Source organism: Alexandromys fortis, unplaced genomic scaffold, assembly GCF_014885135.2.
Source record: "Alexandromys fortis isolate MF-2015 unplaced genomic scaffold, M_Fortis_MF-2015_v1.1 scaffold_16, whole genome shotgun sequence".
Classification (NCBI taxonomy): domain Eukaryota; kingdom Metazoa; phylum Chordata; class Mammalia; order Rodentia; family Cricetidae; genus Alexandromys; species Alexandromys fortis.
Window position 1 is genome coordinate 15,352,572 of NW_026067893.1, and position 17,200 is coordinate 15,369,771.

Here is a 17,200-nt window from a genome sequence, read left to right on the forward strand (position 1 = left end):
TCCTGTCCCTTGAGATTTCCCACAGCATTTATGGGAAAGGGTGGTCTCACTCTTAAGGTAGAAACAATGACAAAGGCCCAGCTGGGCACATGCAGAAGACAGGGCAATGGCAGCTGAGAGCAGGCTCTGCCTCTGGTCTGCATGGGGAAGCTGAGATCCCCGGGTGGACAGGGAGTAGGATGGCTTCTTCTCTTTCTCTTCCCCTCTCTGTATCCCCCTGCCTCTCCTTCTCTCTCTGTCCCCTCTCTCTGCAGGGCCCAGGACACATGAGCCGTGAGGAACTGAGTCAGGAGTTAAAGAAAAGGGAGAGTGCTGTGCAGATAAAGTAGAAGGAGCAACAGGAGACAGAAGCCAGTGCTGGGGTCAGATGGACCCTGGGATGCGATATCTAGATACCATACTACAGAGCTGATCAAAGGGCAGTGGAGGGGCTGGGGAAAGGGTGCTGTAGAACACCATGGTGGGTCTCAGCTGGCATCCACTGCAAGCTCCAAAAAGCACCACGTAGATTTGGGTAGGGACAAGGCTGGGGACAGGCTATAAGAGGTGTCCCTCCCCATCAGCTCAGCGGCGGTCTCCCAGGTCCTTCTGTGTGTCCCCTTGAACTGTGCCCTAATGAGTGGAGAAAAAGACTCCTCTCTCAATCGGCCCTGATGACTGTGGAATAGACCGGAGCAGAAGTCCACCCTGTCTCAGAAGGGTGTTGGTCTCCATCAAAATCTCCAGCATTAAGTGTTCGTATAAAGAGATGGCAACCAGTTCAGCCCCTTGATAACTCAACGTGCCCAGTTTTAGGACAGTAAGGGAAAATGTGTCTTACCCGTGAATCTATCACATGAATTTCTACCCAAGGATCCGACACTGGAAAGAGGTGACTCCCTCCTTGGTCTGCAACTGAGGACTGTCTGACCCTCCTCAGAAGGGCACATGCCCATCTCTGCCCCGTATCAGCCAGTGAGATGCACTGAGGTGCCTGCTTTCCTTGGAGAAAGGGGTGAGGAGCTGGGCCAGAGTGGAGCAACTTGCATTGGATCAGCTGAGTGAGTAGGGAGGGCGCTGCTGGCTCTTAACCAAGAGCCTTTTGAACAGTTGCACAAGGACTCCAGACTTGTAAAATTAGACCCTGGGATGGGGTCAGGAATGGGATGGCAACAGTGTGTGGTCCCTGAGAAGCAGAGAGAGGAACATGAGCTGGTTTCCCATTCCCTTGGGCAATTCTGAAATCTGGAGGAGGCCTGTGATCAGCAGGGGTCTGAGTGGACTTGAGGACATTCCTCCTGTGACAGGTCTCCCCATTCTGAGAGCTCTAGACCATGAGCAACCCATCCGATCGCTTTTCCCTGCTCAGTACTGAGTCCTTGCGCATGAATCAGATCACACCACCCTGTGGGGCAAGCTATGCAGTACAGATTGAGAAATCCCAGAAGGCATCCTCATTCCTCTGCTGTTTGAACCCACACTCAAGCAGTCATGAATGTGGTAATTAAGAGGAATCTTATGACACTTTTGCCTGGCAATTCTCCAAGCTCTTAAACTTCATGGCACACTCAACTTTTCCTGTTAAAAGAGCAATCAGGTGGTCAAAACAGCAGGCTTTTGCCCAAGTGAGGCTGGATGGTATTCAAGCATCTATTACAAGGCTGCAGGAGTCAACAAACTGGCTTAGGGAGCGGTTATACAATACCAGAGACTGAAGATGTGAAAGCCGCCAAAAGGAGGCTTCCAGAGGATCCCTATCATGACACAATTTTTGAATTAAGAGACCCTGGACCTGACCATGAGACATCCGCTCTTGCTAAGGAAGAGTGGATGAGATACGAGGAGATAAGTCCTACTTCAGCCACATCTGAAGATGCTGTTCAGGAAAGAGGAGCGAGAGAAGAATGGGCTCAGAAGTGATCGTGTGGTTGAGATCTGTGGACGTGCCCGGTCTAGGGTGCTTATGAAGCTGTTTCAACCAGAATCACCACTTAAGAATGGTTTGCTCTGCAGATATCTCACCTTAAATAAATGCCTATTTATCTAAATTATAAATTATAGTTATTTAAATTATTAAATGTCATAAAGAAGGGGCAAAGAGGGTGGATAGTGGGAGTTAGGAGCCTCAGACTCAAGCTGCTTCTTGACCAGCTAAGCAAAAGCTCATATATAGTCACACAACAATCCTCCTGCCTCAGTTTCCTAAGTTCCAGGATTATAGATACGCGCCACCATGCCTGGTTAAAAGGCCCATTTTCTGTCCTATGGAGAAAGTTCTAGACCATGAGTTCCTGAGATTCAGAAATAGTTTGCTGCCACTAAGCAGAGAACAGACCAAGTTCTAAGACCAAAGCGAGGGATCCTTACACCTCTGCACAAAGGCTGGCCTGAGGCAGCCAGGACCCCCATGGTGACAGGACTATGAGTGGAGCTGTGTCTGGATCAGACATCAGATCTTTCCCTCCAGGTCCACATCTAACCTCATTCCCATTCCAAAAATGGGTTGTCTCCTTAGAACCTGGAAAAGAAGCAGACATTCATGAAAGAGCAAGGCAAGCTGGCGAAACCAGATGGTGATCCAGTTTCTGATTGAGAATTGAGAAGTGGTGGCTTTGATCACTTTTTCTGTTTGACCTTCCACTCCCAAATCTAGGACTCTCCCAGTATGGTTGGTAACAGCTTCTTTTAGGCGATAAGTTTGGAATTCAATGTCGTAAGACAATAACACCAGCTATTATTGTATTATTACATATACCTACGGCTTGGCACGGTACTTTATGTGTATTTTATACTGACATGGATGCATAGAATAAAATGAATTTTAAGATAGCAGTGGCCATTTCTAGGCAATATAGTTCCAGATTTTTCAGCTTGGTCATTTTTTCTTTCTGCAACATTTGATATTTTCCTATTTGGAAAGCAATGACCTAGGACAAGGAAGCCATCTGGCTTTCTGAGACTTGAGACTCATTTGATCCTAGACTCAGAGACTCCCCTGCAGCTGGGCAGGCCATCATAGAGTTCGTTTCTTACATGGAAGTCCTCCGTGCAGTGGGAACTTGTGGCGAGGGCTTCCTCCCGGCAGGTTCTGGTTAGAGAGGGAGGAATACGACGGAATGTATGGTGACTGTGACAAGGGACATGTTGAAAGAGGTGGCAACTCACGGAGGTCCAGAGGGATGGGCTGAATCCCAGAGGTTAAGGAGAAGACCACTACTACAATTTAAAGCCAAATCTGAAGCAAACTTTAATTAGATCCTGGCCAGATTGATGGACTCTCTGGCCAGGTCCATATCCCGGTTCCCAGAAAATGGCCACAAGTCACATCTTGCAGAGGCTTAAAAAGGTCCATCACAAGGCCCGTCAGGTCCCATCAGGGCAAGTATACAGCCTTACATTTTTCCTGCCTACCTACATCTCTCCCATCCCCCACCGTTCACCCCTGCATCCAAACAGGGGTGAGCATACACCCTGATGTTGACGTATTTCCTGCCCACGTACCTCCTGCCCACGAGTGATCAAACACATTGGTGCATAAGGGTCAAACAAACGTGTTGAGGGGGTGGAGACATAAATTTCCTCCAGCAGTTCACTTGGGTTCTCACAGGACCAGGAAGTGGAAGGTCATGAAGGGAAGACAGAGGGAACAGCATTGGGATGAGCTTTTTAGGCGGGTGACAAAAGAAAGCATGGCTACTACATACTCACCACTCAGAGGCCAGGCATGTTGTAGCATATTGTGTTGTCTCTCAGATAATTGAGTGTGGGTGTGTGTCGTATACAAGGATGTGTACATGTAGCTGTGAACGGCCATGAGAGTCAGAAGTCGGCACAGGCTGACCTGGAACCACCTTCTCAGCTACACTGATTGGCGTTTCTGCACAGGCTCCACTTCAGTTCCTGCCTGACTTTAGTTCCTGCCTTGCCTTCCCTCAATGACCAACCATGATTAGTGTAAGCCAAACGGTCTCTTTCTTCCCCCAGTCCCTTTTGGTCATGGTCCTTTTCACAGTAACAGAAAGTAGACCAGAACAACCAGTGAGTCCCAGGATCCTCATGTCTCTGCTCCCACCCCACTGCCATGGATGTTAAAACCACGCCTGGTTTTCACACAGGGGCTGGGAGCAGCCATTCAGGCTGGCACAGCAAGCGCCTTCCTTACACGCTGAGCCAGCTCTCAAACTCTACTTCCACACTCACAGGGTTTTATGGGGGGGTCTGCTTGCATTATCAGACAAAGAAACCGGGGTTCAGAGCCATAACTTCCTGAGAACTTAAGCTTCAAAACCAGAACTGTGATACAAAAAAAAAAAAAAAAAAAAAAAAAAAAAAAACCTGGTCGATTCACACAAAGACTTTATCAGTGCTTTGCCCGGCATGTCCACCAGGTGGCAGAAGGACCCCTCTGTCCCCACTAGGGCTCTCCCCCAAAGGGGTCCCAAACTGCAACTATCTTGCTCCCCAGCGCCTTCTTGATACCTCTCCTTTCCTCTAGGTAGCTGAAGGCTCTTGTCTGGTTCTGTCAGGAGATCCTAACTCTCAGGGACTGGTCACTCCAGGGGTCTGGTTGCCCTCTGTGTGGAGCTGGGTGCTCTGAGCAGCAGATGTTGCACTAATATGTGAGGTTTGCCGTGAGGTAGGGCTGAGTTCACAGGGCCAGAAGTTCTTAAGCTCACGTCTTTCCCTGAGTGAGGGAGATGTGGGTAGTTAGTGAGTTACTATGGTATGGCCTAAAAAAGAAGGGAGGGGGTTGGTAAAACCTTCAGGGAGTCAAAATAGGTCATCAGAGGAGCCCTGTGTCTCCCGGGACTGGGCTTGCCCCCCTCCTTGATTGGCTTCTCTGTTTCTGGGCCAAGAGCTATCAAGGAGAGTGTGGCTTCCAGTATGTTTACCATGCTTGGTCAGTGGCTCTCCCTGTAATTGGAGGTCTGTGATTTAGGTCTCCTGGTGGCTCCCAGGCTCCCCGGCACCTTGGCAGGCTCAGCTCTTGGGAGTGTCCATGGAGTGCTCTGCCTGCTCCCCACCTCTGAGCGGACAATTCAATCCTTATCTCCCACTTCCTGAGTTGACCTCACTGCTTCTTGTCAATTCCTTCCTGGCAGTCAGAAGACAGACTCCTCCCACTCTCTCTGAATGGGACCCTGCTGCTGGACATCCGAACACACTCACCAAGTCAGCCTTAGCTCTCCCTTGCATCTGTCTTTGCTTCTTGGTTACAGTCTTAACTGTGAATGCCTAGTTTCAGCCCCTTCACCCAGGCCCAGACACAGGACTCCCTGGCAAGCGGCTGGTCTGGTCTACCAGCATCTGGTCCCATACCCTTTTGAGGACGCTGGCTTCTCAAGTCCCTCTACCTCGTATCAGAGTCAACAATGAGGTCACTGCCCTAGGCAAGACCAAGTAGATGACAGGCAGCTGTGCCAGGTGACCCAGAGGGTGAGGTAATTACCGGGCATCAGGTAGAATATGCTGGCAACTGTCTGTGGAAAGAAGCTTGAGAAGAGAAAGTTAGGGGAAAGAGAAAAATGAATCCGTGGACCGTCCTGAGCCCCCTCTGTGGGTGTGGGTGCTCTTTAGGGTGGAAGCTCGGTGGTGAGGCTGAGCCCCTCCCTCTCCCCCAGAAAGAACTCCTCCCTGCTGGTTCTTAGCTGGGGATAAAAGCAGCCGCTCTGGGCTGTTTGGTTTGCAGCTTAGCAGGCCACCTGCCGCAGCTTCCTAGCCTTAGAGCGCTCGTCACGCCTCCGCCCACCCATCCACGCAGAGCGCGTCTGTGAGTCTCTAAGGCACTAACAGCCGCTCCCCGGGTCTCTATCATTCCATTCTCACTTTCCCAGGGAAGTTTACAGATCTCGGGCTGCCAGACTCGGGCCATCGGGGAGCTCCGGCCTGTCTCCGAAGTCGCCTGCGTGAGGGGTACATATTCCTGAAGCACACCCTTCCTACACAGGAATTCCCTCCTCGCCCCCCAATGCTCAGGGGACAGCCTGGCTGCAGAGAGCTGTAGGCGAACCATCAACCACGTGATCTGAAGCCACCCCTCCCCCCCCTTCTATAAACAGGGACACATTCTCCGCCTCACAGGCCTAAACTCTCAACACAGCCCCTTGACAGGCACCTCTGTTTACCTGTGGCCTTGGGGCCTGAGCTCATGCGGGAGGGAGCCGCCATCCTGCTTATGTCTATCTGTCTGTCTGTGGTGTTAATAACTCTCCTAATGAATCTCTTACCCAAAAGGACAGTTTGCCTCAGTGTCCCCCTTGAACTCCAAACTCGGAACCTTTCACTGCTTTAACGGAAACCCAAGACGGCAAGAGCCCGTCTGAGGCAAACAGCATTGCAAGCCCAGAGTCCCTTTGGGAAGAGAGGAGGAAACAATGCAGGCAGGGCTTTGAAAGGGAATCTAGCCAGGCCCTGGTGGGGAACGCCTGGCAGGCCCAGGGTCACGGTCTCTTAAGCCTTGGCTTCCAAAGTCAAAGCTGAGGGTGTGGGTGAGTGTTCCCCTTCTGTATCTTGGACAGGGAAAGAGAGATCAAAAGGAAAACAGGGTTGAACAGGGGTGGAAAAGACAGCTGTGGGGGGGGTGTCTTTCAAATTGTTGCTTACTTAGGGGCCTGGAGTGCCTCAGTGGGACCAACAGAAGCAGGGCCTGGTCATTATCTTCAACTGTACTTAGCAGGTCTGTTCTGTGATTTGAAGGAACCATATATCAAGCAAAATGTGCAAAGTCCCTGTTCCATCCCTCCACCTCAAGCCTGGTTTCTTGCCCTGTCCAATTTTAGGGGTTTCGCCATTGAGAAGGCCTCTCTCCTGCTCCTCTAAATTCCTGTCCCACTGGATAGGCTGTTTGCACCCTGGCCTGTGTAGGTGGCGTTTGTGCTTTGTCCCATGTCTCTTAGACATGTGTGAGCTCCCTGAGGTGGCAGGAGCTTGGCTCAGCTCCTCTGCACGGAGCAGAGCATCCACCGATGTCCACCGGGCACTGAGGAGGCCCAGTCGATGCTGGGAGGGGGGTACCAAGGCACAGAGCACGGGTTGAGAGAACCACAGACTCCTGGCTGGGAAAGTTAGATCATGGCCAGCTGCCCTCTGGACCTCATTGCCCTGCTGTGGCCTGCGCTGTGTCAGTGCAAACCAGAGTGACAGCGGAACAACAAGGTTACTGCAGGATGAGGCAAGGTGGGGACAATGGGCTGGCTACCTACGCTCCTGTGGCAGCTGAGGCTACGAGAAGACAGGAAAGGCCATGAAAGGGGTGGAAGTGGCCAGAGTCCACCTGGTGGGAGGAGGGTAACAGAGGCCGGGATCTGTTTCTCACATCTGAGGGGGAAAGGGAGGGAGGTACTGGTTCCACACTCAGAGTGGCCAGCCTCTCTTTCCCTCTGGATCACTGCAAGAAACCAATGGGACCACTTCTCTCTAACCACAAAGACAGAGAGGCACAAGCCCCTTCTTGTGTCTCATCTTTGTCCCCAAAACTAAGACCAGGCAAGGACATTCCTTTCCACAGATTAATTTATCAATGGAGGCCCCAGCCTGTGTCGACCTGCTCTCTGTTTTTGTCCATACACAACTTGGGCTGGCTCTGCAGTGGGGCAAGATCCTAGGCAAGCCTGCACAGGACAGAGGGAGTGACCTGGAGCCTGGGCAGGGAGGGTCAGGCCACAACAGAAAATGATACCAGTGGCCCTATTCTGAGACCTTTGTTCCCAGGTCTAAGCGGCACAGGTTGTCAGCCCTTGATCACACACTTGGCTCCTGAGGCCTTGGTTGTCCCAGCCACATGCACTGTGTTCTACTATATTAGACCAGAGCCCAGAGAAAGGGGGTCACAGTCTAGCAGGGATCACTCCCTAGCCCTCAAACCTATGCTACAAACATGTCTATGTGCTGGGGACACACACACACAGGGGGAGAGAGAGACAGAGGAGCAGCAGAGGAAAGGATAGAAGTGAGAAGGATGTTGGGGACAACTCCTTAGGCCATATGTGCAGACACATGACTGGTAAACATGAGCTTGAACAAGTTCATTGGCCTCCTCATCACTAGGGCCACACAATGAAAGACCATACTCTCTAGGCCAGGGTACCAAGTGTGCGTCTCCTCCTCCTCCTCCTCCTCCTCCTCCTCCTCCTCCTCCTCCTCCTCCTCCTCCTCCTCCTCCTCCTTCTCCTCCTTCATCTTTATTTCAGGTGACTCAGTGTTTTCCCCGCATGTGTGTCTGTGTGGGGTGCCAGTGCTCTTAGGGTACATAGTGTACTATCACATTAGACTCCCTCCCCACTGTGCCCTCTGCCACAAGAAAGCCTGAGAGGTCCAGGGTGATGAGGGCAGTTTCTGCAGCTCTGACCTATTGTCCCAATGCCATGAGGCCATGCTCGGTGTGGATGGGGACATCCGTGGGGCTGCTTGCATAACAAGTCTCAGTGTGCTTGTTTGTTTAACAAATTGACACTTAAGCTCAGCATCTGCAGGGGTTGAAGTGACATTGACTGAAAGGAAGTATTTTAAAGACACAGTTTCTGCATGGCACTTAAAGGCACACAGCCTTAATGGCATCTAGTATATTCACAAAGTTAATCGCAACAGTCAATCTTAAAATGTTTTTGTTACCCCACCCCCAAAGATGCCCTGCGTTTCCTAGACTTCAACCTCCCTCTTCCACTACCCTCCAACCACTATTCTGCATTCTATCTCTATAATTTTGTTGTTGTTGTTTGTTTTGTTTTGAGACAGAGGTGGTGGATCACGCCTACAATCCCAAGTACTGGAAAGCTGAGGCAGGAGGATTACCATGAGATCAAATTCAGTCTGGGCTACTGTAATGAGTTCCAGGCAACTGTGCGACTCTCAAGAACAAAGAAACGAAAGAATAACATAGGGCAGAGGATGCAGCTCACTTGAGAGAGCGCATGCCCCACGTGTGCCAAGTCCTTGGCTTGATTCTCCATGTGGCACAAGCCGGAAATGACAGCCCTAACCTGTGATCCAAGTGCTTGGGAGATAGATGAAAGAGAACTAGAAGTTTGAAGACTTCCTTGGCTATAGAGGGAGTTCACAGCACAGCCAGGGGTGCCTGAGACCCTGTTTCAAAAATAAAATAAAATAAAATAAAATAAAATAAAATAAAATAAAACACAGACTTCTAATAATAATAACATGGAGCTCACATCTCTACTTTCCCTTGTTTAAGTCCTAGCTCACGCAGCCTTGAGGTAGGTTGGAACAATAGAATTAGCTGTTACAGGCTCTTACTCTGTAGATTACAGACCAGGCTGGCAATGAACTCTGGCCCCTGAGTGCTGGGATTTAAGGCATGAACCACCACCCCCAACCCAGGATTATATTCTGACATCATGACCTTGGAGTTAGAGAGACTGCCCAGTGGTTTAGAGCACTTGTCCCTCCTGCAAACGACTTAGGTTTGATTCTCAGCACCCACAGGGAGGCTTACAATAATCTGTAACTCCAATGCCAGGGAATCTGGTGCTCTTTTCTGGCTTCTGAGGGCATTGCACACACGTTACACAATAGACATGTAGCCAAAACACCCATACACATAAAATAAATAAGTCTTTTAAAAAAAAGACAAAATCAAATATGGCCTTATACCCTAGTTAGTATCTTCAGTAATCTGCTAAGCTCAGAGCTCTCTACCCTCTGAGCTCAAAGATTTCCTCTGACCTCTATAACTATATAAGGATTTTCTTTGTTCTGTGGGCTGTTGAATCTCTACCATAGCCCAGGCTCCCCCTGCTGTGAGTGGCTGGCATTATCAAAGGTCCTGACCACTTGAAGACCATCTCCACACATGTCCCTGATAAAATAAATATTTTTTTATGTGTATGGATATTTTTTTTCAATTTTAAAAAAATCGATTTTTTATTGAGACACATTTGTAAATGTGATAGTGATTGTAATTGATTATGTATTGAAGCATTTCAAATGGCCAGACAAAACAAATGCCAAACAAAACTGAGAGCATACCAAATTCAAAGAACTGAAATGCAGAGGGATTGGGGATAGTCATTAACCAGTATGTGGCAGGAACGTAGAGGGACCAACTAGAGACCAGTGAGGGAGCTACTTTAAGAAATACACTCCCATCTCATCTCAAGAGAGTAGCTGAGCAATAACTGTCAGTTCAGGTGAGTCTAGAGCAGCATCATTTGAACTCCTCCTTATCAAGATGTTATCATTACTGCGATAGAGAAATCTCTTACTGGTTGAGAGCACTTGCTGTTCTTCCAGAGGTTCAATTTCCAGATGCCGCATGGTGGCTTACAACCCTATGTAACTCCAATTTCAAGGGATCGATGTCCTTTTCTGGCCTTTGTGGGCACGGGAAACACATATGGTACACAGGTATACATGCAGACAAAACATTGTATGGATATTTTGCTTGCATGTATGTCTGTGTATCATGTGTTTTCTTGGTGCCTGAGGAGGCCAAAGAACGCATTAGGTCCCCTAAACTGAAGTTACGGATGTTTGTGAAGTTGCCGTGTGGGTGCTGGGAAGCCAACCCCGGTGTCCTGGCAGAGCGCCAATGCTCCTCACTACTGAGCCATCTCCCCAGCCCATGAAAAGAATCTCCAGTGTCAGCTGTTCATGGTGGCCCGTGACTTTCAGCCCAGCACTCAGACACTCGGGAAGCAGAGGCAGGCAGATCTGAGTTTGAGGATAGCCTGGCCTCCCCGTGAGTTCCAGGCCAGCCAGAGCGGTCTAGTGCGATTCTATTTTAAAACAAAATCTTTAATCATGAAAACGCTGTGGAGAAAGCACCCTTGTCTTTCCTTACTCTCTCTTTAGTCAGTTGAAAGAGGTGTTCCCTTGTTTCCAGTTCTGCTGCTATGAACATTAGTGGACGCATATTCCTGCGGTATGAACAGGCATTTGCTCGTTTCTCTTGTGTATATCCACAGTAGTGAGTGTATTTTGTCAGAGTGGAGAGAGGAAAAGTTGGGAAAGCAGAAAATGGCTCTTAGCCATGAGTAGGATCCACTTGGTGGAGACACTGCTGTGTTTGTAGTTTGGAAAAGGTATAAGCTGTGTGGAGCAGGAATGGGAACTGAGGCTGGAGGATGACATTCAGTAAACTCACAGTGCTTTGGGTCCAGAATTCAGGGGCCTGGATAGAAATGTAATAATACTGATCATAACTTTCTCAATAAAATATTATGTAGCACAAGCAACCTTTCTTAACAAATAGTTCTGCCTCCATCTCCCAGCTGAGGAAATCAAAGTTCACAGAATGAATTGCCCCAAGTTTGGCTGGAATCTGGTAAATTTCAGAACAACTTGTTTTCCCTTTCTTTCTACAACATGATTTGACTTTGTTGAAATTAGATAAAACTATATGCTCATGTCCTGCTTGTGAATTCCGTCGCAATATGAACGCACGTCAGGATCACCAAGGATTGTTGTGTTTTGTTTGAGATAGGTATAGCCTCAAACTTCTTACCTGGCTGAAGTGGACCTTGAACTCCTAACCCTCCTGCCTCTATCTCCCAAGTGCTGGAATTGCAGACATGCACTACCATGCCTGGCCCAGATAGATATTGCTGTTACTTAAATTTATTACTCTTTGTCTGGTTTTTGTGGGTACTGAGTACTGGATGCTGTGTACTGAGCACAGTGCTTTGAGGATGCTAAGTGACTGCTCTGTCAACTGAGCCCCATCTTTAGGCTTGAGACGGCAGGATAAGTTAATTTACCAACACAACGTTTTTTGTATTGAAAACAAGCCCTAAGTCAATACTAGAAATGACAGATGCAGCCAGATGGTGATGGCGCTCTCCTGTGATGAAGCAGATATGTAACCCAAGTCAGAAAGCCAGCTCCGGCAACTGCCATTTGGAGGGTCTATTTGGCCTAGCACCTACAATGGGAGGTGATCTCTGCTCTCAAGGAAACCAATTTCCTAGTTAGAGAAATAGAATGAAAGGGTCTCACGTGATCAACTGAAGGCAGTTCTTTTCCAGCAAAGAGGACCCTCCAGGTTTTTGTTTGTGTGGTTTTTAGATTTATTTATTATGTACACAGTGCATATTATTTATTTATTATGTACACCTGCAGCCAAAAGAGGGCATCAGATCTCATTATAGATGGTTGTGAGCCACCATGTGGTGGCTGGGAATTGAACTCAGGACCTCTGGAAGCCTCTGAGGCATCATCTCTCCAGCCCCCCTCCGGGTTTTTTGGGTTTTTTGTTTTTCATTATAAAGGTAAGAGCTTAATGGCTTTATTTATTATGGCCCCAAACTGGAAACAGTGCAACTGTCAATGTGTACACCCACACAATAGAATACAGCTCAGCAGTCAGAGTATAAATTACACACGACATGTGTAATACATAAAGAACAAACCTCAGAATAACTACACTGAGGGAAAGGAGACTGATTAAACAACATACACAATACAATTTCATTGGTTTAAATTTTTAGAGAATCCAAATACCTATATGCTTGAAATAAAATGAATTCATATAATCAGCAGAGTGTATGAAAATTACAGAAGGGCAAGAGGGAACTTAGAGTGCAAAATAAGGGCAGAATCTTGATTGTGGTGATGGTTTTAAAGGTCAGATTTTCCAACCTTAACATATAAAATACTGACATTTTAATATACATGTTTCAGTTACACATCAATAAAAAGTTCCCAAATAAGCATACATCAAAAAAAAAAAATCCCCTAAAACTGCTAGGCAGGGTGCACACTGCTGCCCTATAGAGCAGGGCACTGCAAAGCCGAGCCTTCCAGCAAGATCCTGCACCACAGGAACAAACCACACCCACCATACAGCAGATTAGTACACATCTCTCCATTAGAATACTACAAGATATAAAATGTTACCTAAGACAAATATTTTCTAGCAACACGGAAATCTTATGTGATGAAATTAAAAAGGCCAGATGTAAACGGCCACAGGCGAGGCTCAGCTGCACAGGACACTTAAGTGCTACATACACAGGGGCTGCTTTCTGGCTGGAAGCAGTGCTACACTAATCTTTTTCCCTGGGTTCCAGAGTTATAGATGATTTTAACCTTTTCGTTCCTTGTTTTTATTTTCCCGGGTTTTCATTATTGTTTTCCTGCTTTGGTATTACTTTCATTTTTGTGTGAGCTTAACAGTGGTCTTAGAAGAAAGAAAAAGGTTTCCAAGGAATAGAAGGGAGTTTGAGTAAATGTCTGACGGACAAGTGGTTCCTACTCTGCACCACTGGCCCTGGGAAGACCAAGGGGAGACTCTGAGAACTCATATGTGTCCCGATTACTATCTGTTATTGGATAATATAACCACATTCACATCAACTAACAGTTTTCATGTCTACGGATAAAGAAAAATTCAACTCTACTGAAACCTGAGAAGCTTTATTTCACATCAACAAGTAGTATCGTAGAACCTCAAATGGAGAGGTGGCTTCCTGCCTACACACTGCTTTCGTGGCCTCTGCCACTACACCGGTGTGACGAAAGAGCTAATCAACTTCTTCCTGTGTTGGAACCATCCTTTCCCCAAGCTTTCCAGTCTGGGCTTTCATAAATTGTTCAGACCTGAGAACCGAATTTAAAGTTATAAAGGTAAATTAAACAATACTGAAGTTAAATGTCTCAGTTCTCAGGGGGCCATATAAAAACTGCTTTATTAAACTTGACACATGTTGCAAATATAAGATTGAAATGAGTGTACGTGTGTTTCCTGGCTGAGTGATTTGGGGGACACCGTAACATGTTGCTGAGGTTTCTACAACTGCATCCTATCTGCCTTTTCATAAGCTAAAAGTAACAGATAATTAAATTTTCCTTGTGAAATGTACAATAAAGCAGAGCAATTAAGTACAGCCAATTGTCAAGTTCAACGCCAATGTAGTTTTGACCTCAAAGAATTATTCTCTGCTTTTTGTCTGCCAGGTTCACTTTTGGTACCCATTGCCTTTCTTGCTAATGATTTCATTCCTTTTTCCACCGTGGCTATGGTCTCCTTCATCAACGTCTCATTTGACGTCTGTTCCACGCGTTCATCATCAAGCTACACAGGCAGAATGACAAGGTTCACTCCTACCACTCGGCAGCCTTATCGGTCTTAGCAGCGGAGACTCCTACAAACTGCAGACTGTGGCAGAATTGTTTACACGAGACGATCAACTAGGGCAGACCTGACACTGTAGGGGGTTTTATAAAGTATTATGTAATATGATAAAAGCAAGCCACTGCATAGCTTTCCTATAGGGCCTACCTGTCTCAGTACCTATCAGTCTACCTTTCTCAATCTGCTTTGTAAAAATATGTATTTGTTATCCAAGATTAATACATTACATATAGAGCAGGATTATGAAAATAAAATTCTTTTTCTCTTGTTTGTTTCTTTACTTATTATAGGAAAATATCTCAAGTGAATTTATCCGTACTTCAAACCCGGAACACTGCTGACATGTATCTGGAGCATCTCAGATGCTTGATATACTCATATTTGGCAAGATTATCTTCAACAGAACATAGAGGTGAGAAAAACTAAAATTTTAGATAAGTATAATGGTAATATAATGTTAACACTAAGGAGGCTGAAGCAGCAGAACCATGAGTTCAAAGCCAGCCTGGGCTATATAGTAAGACCTTGTAGTCCACCCCCTCCAAAAAATAGTCTGTGAATTAATTAAAAAGCCTGAGACCACACCTCAACAATAAAAACAAAACTTCTTTGCAAACAAACACAACAAAAATAAAAGCCGCACTCGTGTTTCCAGAGGAAAATAAAGAAGTGAAAAGGTAAGATAGGGTTATGAATAACACATCATATACACCACCTTAAGTATTTTAGGACTACAAAACAATCTTAGAAAAATAAAAGAATTCTTCCTAACACAGTAAAAAGAGAGAAGGGAAAACTATAAGGAGTAGAGCCCACGAGGTTTTGTTTTACATTATGAACTGTCCCCTCCAGCTCCTCTAACCTTTGTTCCAAGTAAGCCTTCTCATTAAAGGCTGTCTCTTGAGCAATAGCTTTTCATCATTTCTCTTCGAAGACGAGCAATTTCTTCCTGTGCCTGCTCATAAAGAAGGAAGGTCTTGTCTCTCGCATATGTAAGAACCTTGACATTGCCCTGGATTTTGGCCAAATGACGCTCAGCTTTTTCCAGCATGCATTTCAGTTCTTCACGGTCTCTTGCTATTGGCTTCTAAGCTCTGTGTCACAGCTTGCACCAGATTTAAGCCTTTTAATTGTATCCTCCAACACTGTTGTGTTATTCTGCTGGGAAATGAGTTCAGTCTTTGCTTCTTCAAGTTCCTTGTCAGCAGTGTCCACCACAAAATTTTTCTCTTTTTCTAATTGCTCTGCTAGTTGGTCGATTTTAATCAATTCTTTACAAAGACACTCGTTGTGTTGGGTTAAATCGTCTATTTGACTGCTTACCACCTGCTTACTATCACAGAGTTTCCTAACATATTCTTCCAAGTCATGATTTGTCTGTTTGGGTTCTTCAATCTGTAATTTCAATGTAGAGATGAAACCTATCTTAGGTTCTCCCTTCTTGATCTAGTTGGAGAGTATTTTAGTTTTTTCCAGCTTCAGAAACTGGAGCTCTGAGACCAAATTGATGTTCTTTGGTGGTAACCGGGAGCTCTAGAGCCCTCCCCCAGCCTCTTGGGCCACTGTCCTCCCTGGAGCTCATTCCGGCTACTGAAGGATCTCTGGCCCTGTGGGAGATCCCTGTTTTGTTTTTTTAATTTCAAGAAAGGAGGATGTCCTGGTGGATAAAACAGACACACCGTTCAACTCTGGATCATGTGCTTGTCCAGTTTATGTCAATAAAGCAAGTGAGGAATGATGTCCACCATCTTCCTCTTCAAACACTCTCTCTGGGTCAAATGCGTCACCATGTGCTTAGTGGGACAGGGGCACCCGGAGCAATGGCAGCGACCCAGGAGATGCTTTCCAGGCATGTCTTCTTTGCCCTCCTAGCCCTGCCCTGAACAAATGAACGCAGACCACTTGAGAAGCACTGAATGAGTGGCCTCCCTTTCCATGAGCTCCTGCTATTGTCTGCTTTTTGCTGAAGTTGGCTAAGTGGGGCCTGATTTTTTTTTTCTTGATCTCTTTTCAATTTTCTGGAAGTTTGAAGCTGTCATGTTACCTACAAGAAAGTTCTAATGCTTATATCTTTCCAGCTTATTGTATCATTTCCTCATCTATATGAAAATATTTGCTGAATTATATATATACATATATGAGATTATATAAATATGAAATATGTATATTTTTATTTGTTTTGGGAGGGGTGTTCTCTATATAGCCTTGGCTGCCCTGGAACTCACTCTGTAGAGCAGGCTAGATTTGAACTCAGAGATCTGTGCTGGGTTTAAAGGTGTAAACCACCACTACCAACCAACTAAATTTTGGTGTGGGACAATGGTCTGTATTCTGTCAATTATATTTTAAATAAACACTGATTGGTCAGTAGCCAGGCAGGAAGTATAGGTAGGACAACCAGAAAGGAAGTAGAGGTGGGTCAAAGAGAACAGGAGAATTCTGGGAAGAGGTGTAGTCCTAGCCCAGCCACAGAAGAAGCAAGATAAGACTGCCTTGCTGAAAAAGGTACTGGGTCATGTGGCTAACACAGATAAGAATAATGGGCTAACATAAGTTGTAAGAGTTAATAAGAAGCCTGAGCTAATGGGCCAATCAGTTTATAACTAATGTAAACCTCTGTGTGATTTCTTTGGGACTTAACAATTGTGGGAACCGGGCAGAACAGAAACCCCAACAACAAAACTTTTTATTTTATTTACTTAGAGAAAGGACCTCACTATGTAGCTAATGGCTGACCTAGAACTCAGAGATCTATCTGATTCTACCTCCTGAGTGCTGGGATTAAGGGAATGTGCCATGATTGTAAATTATACTGTAAAGATGCAGGAAAAACCATGGCTCACTAGTTAACAGTCCCTTATTGCTCTGGCAGAGGACCAGAGCTCGGTTCCCAGCATCCAACTCACAATTACCTGTAACTCCACCTCCAGGGAATCTCACACCTCTGGGTACACATATGATTGACACAGACACACATATACTTACAAATAAACCTTTAAAATATATACTATAGCCAGGTGGCACACACCTTTAATCCCAGCACTTGGGAAGTAAAGACAGGTAGATCTCTGTGAGTTCGAGGCCAGCCTGGTTTATGGAGTGAAATTCTGGGCAGGCTCCAGAGCTACAAAG